The sequence below is a fragment of the Lactuca serriola genome, chromosome 6 (assembly GCF_051521515.1).
Source record: "Lactuca serriola cultivar US96UC23 chromosome 6, Lser_US96UC23_V15, whole genome shotgun sequence".
NCBI classification, from domain to species: domain Eukaryota; kingdom Viridiplantae; phylum Streptophyta; class Magnoliopsida; order Asterales; family Asteraceae; genus Lactuca; species Lactuca serriola.
Genome location: NC_136413.1, coordinates 52,444,877 through 52,456,639, shown reverse-complemented (window position 1 = coordinate 52,456,639; position 11,763 = coordinate 52,444,877). Strand labels below are relative to the sequence as shown.

The window sequence follows — 11,763 nt, the reverse complement described above, 5'->3', positions numbered from 1 at the left end:
ATGAAATCACACATCGATAGGGTTATAATGTTGGGTGCGTCATTCTCGGATAAGTTGGCTGTGAACTGGGTTCTACAGTCACTTCCTGGATCATATAATGAGTTCAAAAGAAAGTATTATATGATGGATCATGACGAAAACCTCATTGACCTAACTTACATGCTCATTGCTGCTGAATCAGAAATGATTTGGCAAAGCAATGGAGCATATTTGTTGGGAAATTCAACCAACCATGCTTCCGTGGACGCTCTAGGAGAGGCCACATGTTTCTGCTGCCAAGGGAAAGGGAAATGGATACGAAGCTGCCTAAAGGAACCGAAGAGTCTAAGAGATGGAAGAGTCAAGAAGTGTGGCTCTGCTTCAGGTACAAAATCCACTATCTAACTCCATTAAATTCCTATTCTTTATACATAATGTGATAAGATTACATTTGCATGTTTTGCAGGATCAAAGAAAAGAAAGGAAAGTTGATGGAACAGCAAGATGGGTCTGATCACGAAGAAATGGATTACGATCGCATGGATTCGAAGATCAGATTTTGAGCTTAGGAAGTTATGATAGATTTGTTAGGAGTATTTGAATACATAGCTTTACATTTGAATTTTGCGTTGTAAGGACATGTTCTCCGCTGCTTTAATGATTAAAATAAATTTTGGATTTTATCTTATTTTATCCTTGCAGTGGCATATATGAAAAATTGATGTTTGTGTACTTCTACTATTAGCAATATGGATTTGATTCTTAATTAGGTTACTTGTGGAAGTGTCAAAAGTTTACCAAATAGGGAGAGTTTCTCATCGCCCAAGGTTCAAGTGTATAGGAACTTGGAATCGTGCAACAAGTATTGCATGATGAATGAAAACTACCACATTTGGGAAATTTAGATTAGTATTTGACAAAGTGTCAAGTAAAGGACTATGAAATCAAGTACACAAAGTTGTGTGTTGATCAGGTCCACCACAAGAGTGACAAAATATTCATTATGATTTACTAAAGGTTTAGTAAATATGGTTACACTTATAAGATTAAGTATAATTGATTAAAAGAGTTTCAATCAATAGCAGAACGAATAAGAAGAATCAAGTAGGCAGAAAGATAAAAGTTTCTCTGTTCTAAGAAGAAGGGAGAGTAACTTTTATTGTGTTCTTATGATATGACTTAATGATTAAGAACCATATCTCAAATTGATCCTCTAAGTGATTCTTAGTACAATTTGTATGTCTAAGAAGAGGAAATGAGAATTGTGAAAATGGTTAAATCAAGAAGTCAATCATACTTCGTTCCAATGTCAAGTCTTAGAGTTATACTCCAAGATTGTGAATTAGGTGACAAGTCTTAAGAAGGTTTATAACTTTCATCAAATATGGAACTTGGAAAAAAATTTCTTGTTCTCGCACATTTGAAATTGGTAAGTTGTGATGTCTTGGATAAGACAAAGACCAACTAGGACCAATTATGTGAAAAGTTTTGTCTTGATAAAGGCTGCACTAACTCTTGAATATTTGTTTGTCAAGAAATGTTTCTTAACAAGGGAATCTTATATGTCAAGGAGTCAGTGGGAGTCTTAATGGTCTTGAAAGGTTTCAAGAACAAATCAAGAATAGAACTTATAATACAACACTAGCACACGACTTGAGGTTTACGACCTATCGTGTTGACACTATTTTGTTTTTGTGCCATTCCAAATTGAATTAATTATGCAAGTGAGTTCTACGAGTTCTCAATGGATTGTATAGGGGCAAGGCACCTTGTTCAATGGAAAGTACATTGAAATGAAGGGGTGAGCTGCTAAATAACTTGGAAGCAATGGTGGGACCCTTGATGGCAAGAAATTAAGAAAAGCAAGTTCTATCCATAAGAGTTTGGATTTGTCACTGACATTATCTTATGATTATGGTTATGACAAATTCACATGGATGAGAATGAATACACCACAAAAATCTAAGTGTCATAAGGTTTCTTTCATTCATAAGAATGATTGTAAGGAAACGCTTTCACTAAGAGAGATTTTGAAGATGGTATCATGTGATTTGGTTTTCTCAAATTCAACTTTGATTACGGCATACCTCTTCATAGTTCGAATTGTGGGAAATGGCAAATAGGTCTGAACATCTTAGACTTATTGATATGAGTCTTAGAATCGTTTAGACATATACATATGAGCTGTCCTAGGAAAGGTGTATGAGTTTAAGAAGCTTAGATAGAGTCTTATCGAAGCGTCTAGTATTAGAAATATGAACTTGAGAAATTGTTTTCTTAAATTTCAGCTGATTTCTGAATACATGTCAAAGCTAGTGGGAGCATAAGTGTTATGCTAGTAAAGAAATAATCATCATGTAAGTGGGAGCATGATTATTATGGTAAGTATTGCAAGTTAGCAATATTAATTATAGAAAACTAGTGTTGTACTTTGCAATGTCGTAAGAGTTGAAAAGTTGTTTTGCTATAATTAAGGGAGAGAATATTGTACTTCATTTCATAATCTAAAGCTTAGATTGAGAAATTTTAGTAAATTTAGTCAAAGGATACATAATGTGTTATTAAATTTTGATTATGATTACGGTATCCCTCTCCATAGTTCGAATTGTAAGAACGTGACACATAAAATGTTATGGCAGGAGATTGATAGAGTATCGTATCTTCATGTAAGACATTATGCATCGTGTCCCATGCGCTTCGGGTATACGATCGATTGCAAATGCTATAATATTTCACCATTCTAAATTTTTCCAAATGTCTAGAGCATTAAGAGGGAAAAAGGACATGAATCGGTTTTTTGACTAAGATAATTAAACAACTATCAAAGGACGATCCAAAGCTCGCTGAGGATTGGTCACTTGTGAGTAGTTGGAAGTATGGCATTGAATGGACCATATCGACATCATTATGAATAGATAAGATTCTATTAAGAATGACTTGTCATATAGTAAATATGGAAATGTTTCCATAAATGGGAGTTAGAAATAAAGAATTTATGTCTAAATTAGAAAATTTTATGCAAAAGGATGTTCAAAGAATGTACTTTGAGTGAGAGACATCACATTTATAGAATTGTTCTGTAACTATTTTGATAGAGTACCTTGTGATTTCGATGGCCGAGTCTTTGTGATTTTTGTGTTGTAACTTCACAAGAGGATCGTTGCATAAAATATTAGAATTTGACATATTCTATAAGTGACAAGAATTTGATATTCTTGTGCTTATGATGAGAATTGGGATTTGTGAAATGAGAATGATTGAAAAAAATGTGTTCACTTAATCTATTTCACAAAGTAATAGACCATTGAAAACCAAAGTGTGCATGCTTGGAGCATGGGACAATTGTGGTTATAATTCAAGTTATAAAGTTGATTATCTGAAACGTTAAACAATGGATAATGAGTAATCAATATGGTGATTAGATAAAGGTGTTTTGTTTATACTCAAGGGTTGGGACCATATAGGATTAGTATTACCTTTGTGTTTCACTTTGCATGTTTTGACTTGCAGAATAATTGAGTTTATTAAGAATAATCGAATTATTCAAACGGACCACAGTCGGTCATACGTTGGAAGTAGGTATGAATGAAGACTGTCATGAATTGGTTTGTAGATTGTCTAAATTGTATTAGACATAGCAAAGGTTTGTTGCAACGTTCATGAGTGCTTGTGAATATGATTTTGAGCAATGGATTAAACCCACGTTCACTTGGATCGCTTCATGGATTTTATCACGAGCGATTGGTGAGACGATAATATCTTGTATTTTTGAAACCGAGATGTGTGAGTTATATCTTGCGAATCAGTTTCACATTGAGAATATGTAAACACACCGGTAACTCGGTGTTATAAAACTTATTGTTGTGTATGATTTGGTGAGTGAGTGCAAGAAAACATTGAGTCGAAGTTTATCCGTTCCTTTTACCCAAAGTGGGATAAAAGTGATAACGGTGGGCCCCTCGATGATTTAGTGATGACAAATGTAAATGCTTGGCCGAGCTAGGGCTAATTTGATTTGTTCAATTAGTCGGTCGTCGTAAATCAGAAATCGAGAAACAACACATAGACTGAGAGAATGATTTCAATCCATGTCTGATGTCTATACGATATCTAGAATGGAGGAATATACGATCCCTTATCTGAAGGACAGGTTACTGATAAGATCGGAGTTTGACAACGTCTTTGAGAGCTACGATTGCTAATCGAGGTGTACTTACAATATGTAGTTACTAGACTTATCCAAGTGGGAGACTGTTGGATTAGTGTCTAAGCCAGTAACCATAATTGGTAAATACTTGACCTGATTGTGCATGATCCTTTTGGGTTGCCTTCACTAAAGTAACTCGACTGGAGAAATAATAGAGAAATAGGTTATTATGATTTGTTAATATGTCATAAGAATAATATATTAAAGTAGAAATCATATTTCTTTAATTAATATTGGTCAATAATTAATTAAGCATTAATTTTGTGATCAAATGTAGTTAATTAAACTAGAGGGGCTGAATTGTAATTATGTGATAATTGCAAAATAGGGCAATGGTTATCCTTGTTAAAGGATGGACGAATTCAAGGATAAGGATATCCTTAAAATCATCCAAGGTCCAAGAGATAAGGGTTTTCAAGCCTTATCTTGTGGTTGCTTGCTGGGCAAGTAACTGGATAAGGATAAGGACTGAAACCCTAATCCCAACCCTATATAAAGACCCCTAAGGCCTTAGGATTTTGACCACTAGATCCCTAGAGCATCTAAGGACGATTTCTACCTCCTCTCTTCTCTCTCTATATCTTCTCCAATTGCTTGTGGTGTTTGTGAGCCATTAGAGGCATTACACTTGTGGTGCTTGCTTTCAAGACTTAGGGTTTGAAGATTCAAGTTGTTATTACAATATAACAACAAGAGGTATGTAATCTAACCTTCTTGGTTAATTTCGAAAATAGCAATCATCTTTAGGGTTTTATTATGTGTTCATAATGTTATGTATCTAATAGTGAAAACATAGATCCAATGCTAGGGTTGCATGTACACATAGGACTGTTTGTTTAAATCCCATCAGTATTATTTTGTACATAAATGTAAGTCAGCTCAAGATATGATGCATACATTGAAAGTGGCTTATGAAGGCATCGTGGAAGTACACACCACAACCATTAACAATCTCAACCGGATATACGAGCACTTCTTCGCTCAACAAGGTGAATCAAAAACCCAAACGATTAACAGATTTAACGGCTTGGTTAATGATATGCATAGGCTGGGTGTTGTCAAGCATTCTTCTCAGTTGGTTCTGAAGTTCCTGGACTCTCTTAGGAAAAGCTGGGAACATCACGCTGATATCCTTAAACAGCATTGAAAAGATAGATACCATGGATATGAACTCCTTGTTTAGAAACCTATGACATTGAAAAGAGACCAAAACTCTTCATATATTCATATGTCGGAGGTAAGGACCATTTGGTATAAAAATTGTATTGTTTGTAAAACCCACTAATTTAAACACCTCACTAAATCCATCCTAGACACTATTCCCGTTAGTAGATCAATCGGTATAATGATTGGAATCACTGATAGATCTTATTTATATATTCATAATAACGAATATGAATATAAGCATAAGTTACATTTAAAGCATAGTAAGTGCAGCTTAACTTTCAGGAATTTCTAGAGAAAACCGAAAGTTGTGGACAAATTCTCAACCCGAAAGCTCCTTTTTCTCATGTTCCTAGATACCTTAGAGCCCCGCTAAAGAAATTCAAAGACTCGGAAAAATCGGAACTTCAGAGAGAAGTTCTCCATAGAAAATTGGAAGGAAAAGGGTGTGACTAAATGAGATAGATGAGTTTGGCCACTATATATAGAATGCGCAGAAGGGCATGCTACACCCCAAGTCCTTAGGCATGTCATGCCTGGTTGACGTTTCTCTAGTCCTGCGTTGTCGCGTGTTCATTTATCATTGGGCCACCACACCCCTTTTAGAGCAATGTCATGTGTCCAATTTTCATGGTGCCATGTGTCACAACCACGTTCTTCCATGTCGACATGTTAGGTAGAGAGTCCCGCTCTATCTTTGCCACATTATGCACTTCGATATCGCCACGTCACTCCCAACAACATTTTTCGCTAATCTTGGAACGACCATAACTTTCGCATACGAGCTTTGTTTTCAACATTCTTTATATCCTCGGAATCCTCTCAGCGAGCACTACAACTTTCCTATAGCCATCAATAGCTAATTTTCAATCCATTTTAAATTAATATTTTATAGAGCTTATACTGTTTAAATCCTTGCGAAAATGATAAATTCTTCATACGAACTCTATTATCGACATTATCTATATTGATGTGCTCGTATTTACAAGATCTTCAACTCTTGTTTACATTGTTTTTGCTAATAATCAACCAATCTAAATTTCAATTTATGTGTCGCACATTGTTGTACCGTGTCGCATCGAAACATCAAAAAACCATAACTTCCTCTTGCGAATCAAGGTTTGGACATTCTTTATATGCATGCTTTACTTTTATGACTACTATGAATTTTTTTTAGATAACTTAGGCTAATAATCAGCCTATCTCTGATTCAATTATTTTGACATGCTTTGTCATATAGTGTTGAACATGCAACATCGAAGAATCATAACTTTTTTATACAAAGTCAGACTTATGATTTCTTTATATCTACGAAAATCGTTTTAATGTCTGCTACATGTTTATAATGATTATTTTGGCTAAAACTTAATATATTTCTATTTCGAATTTTATAAACCAAGGATTATATCAAGCTCTAATGTAGAGTGAAAACAGGGTGTCACAACTTTGCCACACTAACAAAGATTTCTTCCTCGATAGCCTACTCCTAGCGCACATGAAGATCATTCCTACACTTCATATTAGAGTTATCATGATCAACTCGTGATCTAGTCAATTTTGCCACATCAATTTCACCTATATGGACTTATTTATTTGTAGAAATTATTTTTCTACCTGAAATCTATTGCCAAACTCTTTGCGAAATCTCTAAAGTTTGGAACTAAGTGGTATAGACTTCCAGGATTTGTACTTAACAACTAATGACCGCCATCAAGCGTAACATGTCGATTTTTTCCAGGAACACTGTTGATTTTTTATAAAGCGAGTTACCTGGGAAATTTATCTATGAAACCCTAACAAAATCCACTTTCTGGTACATGCCTTGTAACAACTATCGAATTTCAGTCAAAGGCGATCGATCAATTCCCGGGAACGTTGCTAGGACTAGGTCAAATGGATAATATCATGGTGTTTATTTGGAAAATTTTAATGAAGGGAATAGCTATATTTTCAATACTCGTGCACGAATATATATATATATATATATATATATATATATATATATATATATATATATATATATCATAAATTTTCAGTAATTATTCATGAAGTGAGACCATTATGTATTTTTCAGCTTTTGTGTATACACATGTATCTAATTTGTTATATAGTTCAATCAAAATAAGATTTTAACTTGTGATTTTGACATATGTAAGTTCCCTAAAAATATTTCTACATGAATTACCGAATCCGAGTACTCCCCGAGTACTCTCGAGTACTCCTGAGTACTCGCTACTCGATAGTTGGCCGAACAGGTACCGAGTAACGAGTTCTACAACCTTGACTAACACTAAATTCATTGACATTTTATGGTCGTATTCACAATTTAATCGAACAAATATTGTAGTTCTCATTTCTTTAGTAATACTTTTTAATACATAATATTTTATTTTTGCAGCCAAATATATAAAATTTTAATAAAAAAATAGATTTATAACATGATAAATTCATTTTTTTTTGTAAATTATAGTTTTCTTTAAAAGAATATATCGTGTATAAGATATATTCATAGTTTAGAATACCATATTCACAGTTTAATAAACATATTAATTCATTAATACCTAATTTAATATTTTCATGCATACATTTATTGATATTTTAACACAAAATCTTTATAAAATGTACAACTTAATAAAGTCCATTTTTAGTTTAACACATAAAATTAACAACATAATATAATACAATTCATTATATACTAATTCACATATTTAAAGAAGTTAAACTCGAATTCTACCACCACTACCTCCAAAACCACCAACTACTACACCCTACCAATAACCACTTGTGTCACCGTTTTCATCATCATTCCTTTCAAATCAGATCTGCATATAAAATCATTGATTATAGCTTAAATATTATATTCACAATTTAATAAACCAATCAAAATAATTTATTAGAGTATAATGCAAAATAATTATAAAAACTAATACATTCTTAAAGATTTACACAACACAAAAATAAATATATTCATATAAAAACTAATACAAACATTCATACATATATAATTCATATTTTAAACATAAAATTAAATAAAAAAACCACATCTTAATAACAGTTTAGTACATAAAATTCATAGTTTAATATAATAAATTTAGAATTTATTGCATAGAAATTATACATTCACAACCATATTCTCAACTTAAATCTTACATCCGTACCTTCACACACACACACACACACACACACATATATATATATATATATATATATATATATATATATATATATATATATATATATGCTACTACTTCTTTTAAAGTTTATTTACACAAATATTCTCAATTTAAGTTTTACATACTTTATTAAAATTTTGATAACATCATATATGTGTATAATGTTTCTTCAATTTTATATTTCAGAAGAAAACAAAAAATTTAGAAAAAAATCATCTTAATACCAATCAAATCACATATTAATACAATCAATTCACAGTTTAATATAAAAAAATTCACAACTTAATATAATCAATTAACAGTTTAAACAGAAAATTCATAGTCTAATGTACAGTTTAAAACACAAGATAACAGCTACAAGAAATTGACAACTTAATGCAGTCAACCCACTGTTTAAAACACAAAAATATACAACTTAATACAGAAAATTCACAGTTTAATACAAAAAAAGTATTCATTCACAACCATATTATAAACTTAAAACTTTTAATACAGTCAATTAACAGTTTAATAAAAATTCACAGCTTAATACAATTGATTCATAGTATAATATACAAATTTCATAGCTTAATATAGTCAATTTATAATTTAAACGGAAAATTTACAACTTAATGCATTCAACTCACAATTTTAAGCACAAATATCATAGCTTAATACACACAATTCAAAGCTTAATACAATAAATTTATAGTCTAATAAACAAAAAATATGCATTCACAACTAAATTCATAGCTCAATAACTTACCAAATTTAATTGAAGCATTTCATCAAACACCTTGTGTGTATCCTTTTTTCAAAAATTCATTTTGTGAACACCATCAATGTGAACCCCATACACACTAGATCTAACCTGAAAATAAAAAAAAAATCAGATCTGATATCAATTTGGTGGTGTTTTGACCAGAGACGAAGATGAGGATAAGGAGGCAACACATAAAAAATCTGGTACAAATCCGACAAACATTTCATCGGTGATGGAGCACATAAGACAAAAAAAAAACAAAAAAAAACAGGTTCAAGAGTTTTGAAACAAAACGAGTTAAAGATTAGCAACTGTAGGTTGAGATAGTGATTGTGATTTCTGATTTCTGATACTCTGAGGATGACACCAACAGTTGGAGAACAGATCTGATGTAGATCCAACGAAGAAATTATGAAATAGAAAAGAAAAACCTTTGTAAAATAACACGAAATTCTTAGATCTACATCAGATCTGACCAGATCTGATGTGTGAATGAAGATAGAGGCGATCTTTAGTGGTTGTTTGAAGAAAGAAGTAGATATGGACGTGGTCGGACATTTGTAGGCGAAATAGCTTCAAGCTCCGTCAAATCTGATATTCCGGCGAACCAGATCAGAGAGTTTTTCTCATGCTTCATTAGATCTGAAACGTCAGAGTTCTAGAGAATATCATATTCAGACTTCAAAATAGAGTGTAGCGTTTTCTTAGGGTTCTTAACTTTTTGTGGTTCTCATTTGATCTTTTACCTCTCTCTCTCTCTCTCTGTATATATATATATATATATATATATATATATATATATATATATATACTATATTATTAAACATATTGCCTCTTTTTTGAAAATTAAGAGGTACAATAGGTATTACCTCATGTAAAATAATATTAAGCATATAACCACATCGTATACGTATTACACGGTATTACCTTACCCTAATCTCCTAAACACACAACAGCCGCCATCAAACCAATTCTCATCTTTCTCTGTTTATCTCTTCACCCTCATGACGTCAAGTGTGTGTTTCCCTATCTTCGACAACATCACATACAAGCAGCACACCACCACCTGTCTCTACCAAAGATGCAATCGACACCGTGGAAGTCCACCTTTTCCGTCACACACAAGTAACCCTAACCCTATCCCGCCGCCATGATCAATGATTTGGGGGAACAAAAAGTAAACTTGATCTGGGTTTAGAGCTTTTAGTTCTTATTCTCGAAGATCTCTCTGGCTTTGAAAATCAAGGATGGCACGGGGAAACACGCGTTTATTGGGTTAGGGTTTACAAAGAGGAACGAGGAATTTGATTTCAATGTGGCGTTGTCGGATCATGAGAAGTATGTGAAGACAGAGATTGAGAAGGATGTCGATGAAGCCAACGACGAGAGTCGTATCAATATCCATCCTGATGTAAATCACAGATTGAAGGTATGTATCATCACTTACAGTTTTCCGGCTATGCATATAAGATTATATAGTCAAAATTTTCAGATTAGTAGCTGAAATTATCTAATGCCTAGAAGTACTGAAATGAATTTGATTTGAGCTCATTAGACAAGTATTAACCTGAAACATTACGTATATTAGGAGGGTGAAACAATTCGAATCACTGTAAAAAACAAACCTGCAAGTGGAGCTGGGATGCTTTCATCTGCATGATTATCTGAAAAGATTAAGCCACTCAGCCTTGCTCCTCCACCCGAGAAGGTTAAGTCTAAGCCTCTAGGCCTTGCTCCTCCACCAGTTGCTTCCGGGAAAATTAGGTCTCCTATCCCACCACCACCCAACGATCCTACTGCTGTTCGGATGACTTCTACAACTCATAACATTGCTGCAAGGAACTCTATAGATGCTTTCCCAGATTTCTCTCAGCTCGAGGTATGTCCAAACAAGCACCAATCTGAAGCAGAAAACTTTCATAATGGGTGCCTTTTAGAGTGTGAGACATATATTGGAGGCCACGTGGAGTGTTTGGAAACTGGTGTCTTCAGATCCGACCTTCCAACTTCTTTCAAACATGATTCATCTGCTTTCACTGTAATTTACAACTCATTTATGGTTTTTTAATATTTACAGTTATTAATCATTTGGGCTGATGAGTAAAAATTTAAATTATATCTTTTTTCACAGTAACTTATCAAAAACCTTGATCCGGATCTTCAATATGCTATTAAATGGAGGGTAAAATGGACATTGAAACAGTCTTAAATTACTATGAAGTAAAGGATGCTATTACAGATAAGGTAATGTTAAATGTTAATAGTTAGTTAACAAGTGGTGTTCAGTAAGTAATGTGTATCTGATTTTTTTTATTTTAGTTATAGTTTGGGGATGATTATGAGTTGATTTTTAGTTGTTTTGTTTCTCCTTTTTGATGTATGTAGCCTCCTAATAATGGTTTTAAGACTCTAATACTAGCTCCTATGAAACAATAATAGCTATGAGGGATGTTTGACTTTTATAGTGTTATTTAAATATTTCTACTTTTTAAAGTTGT

General features: G+C 33.0%; 1 pseudogene; it reads left to right on the top strand.

Moving 5' to 3' along the window:
• The first annotated feature begins 331 nt into the window (after positions 1-331).
• On the top strand, positions 332-11,333 carry LOC145059759 (uncharacterized protein At1g03900-like; annotated as a pseudogene).
• Positions 11,334-11,763: the final 430 nt, after the last annotated feature.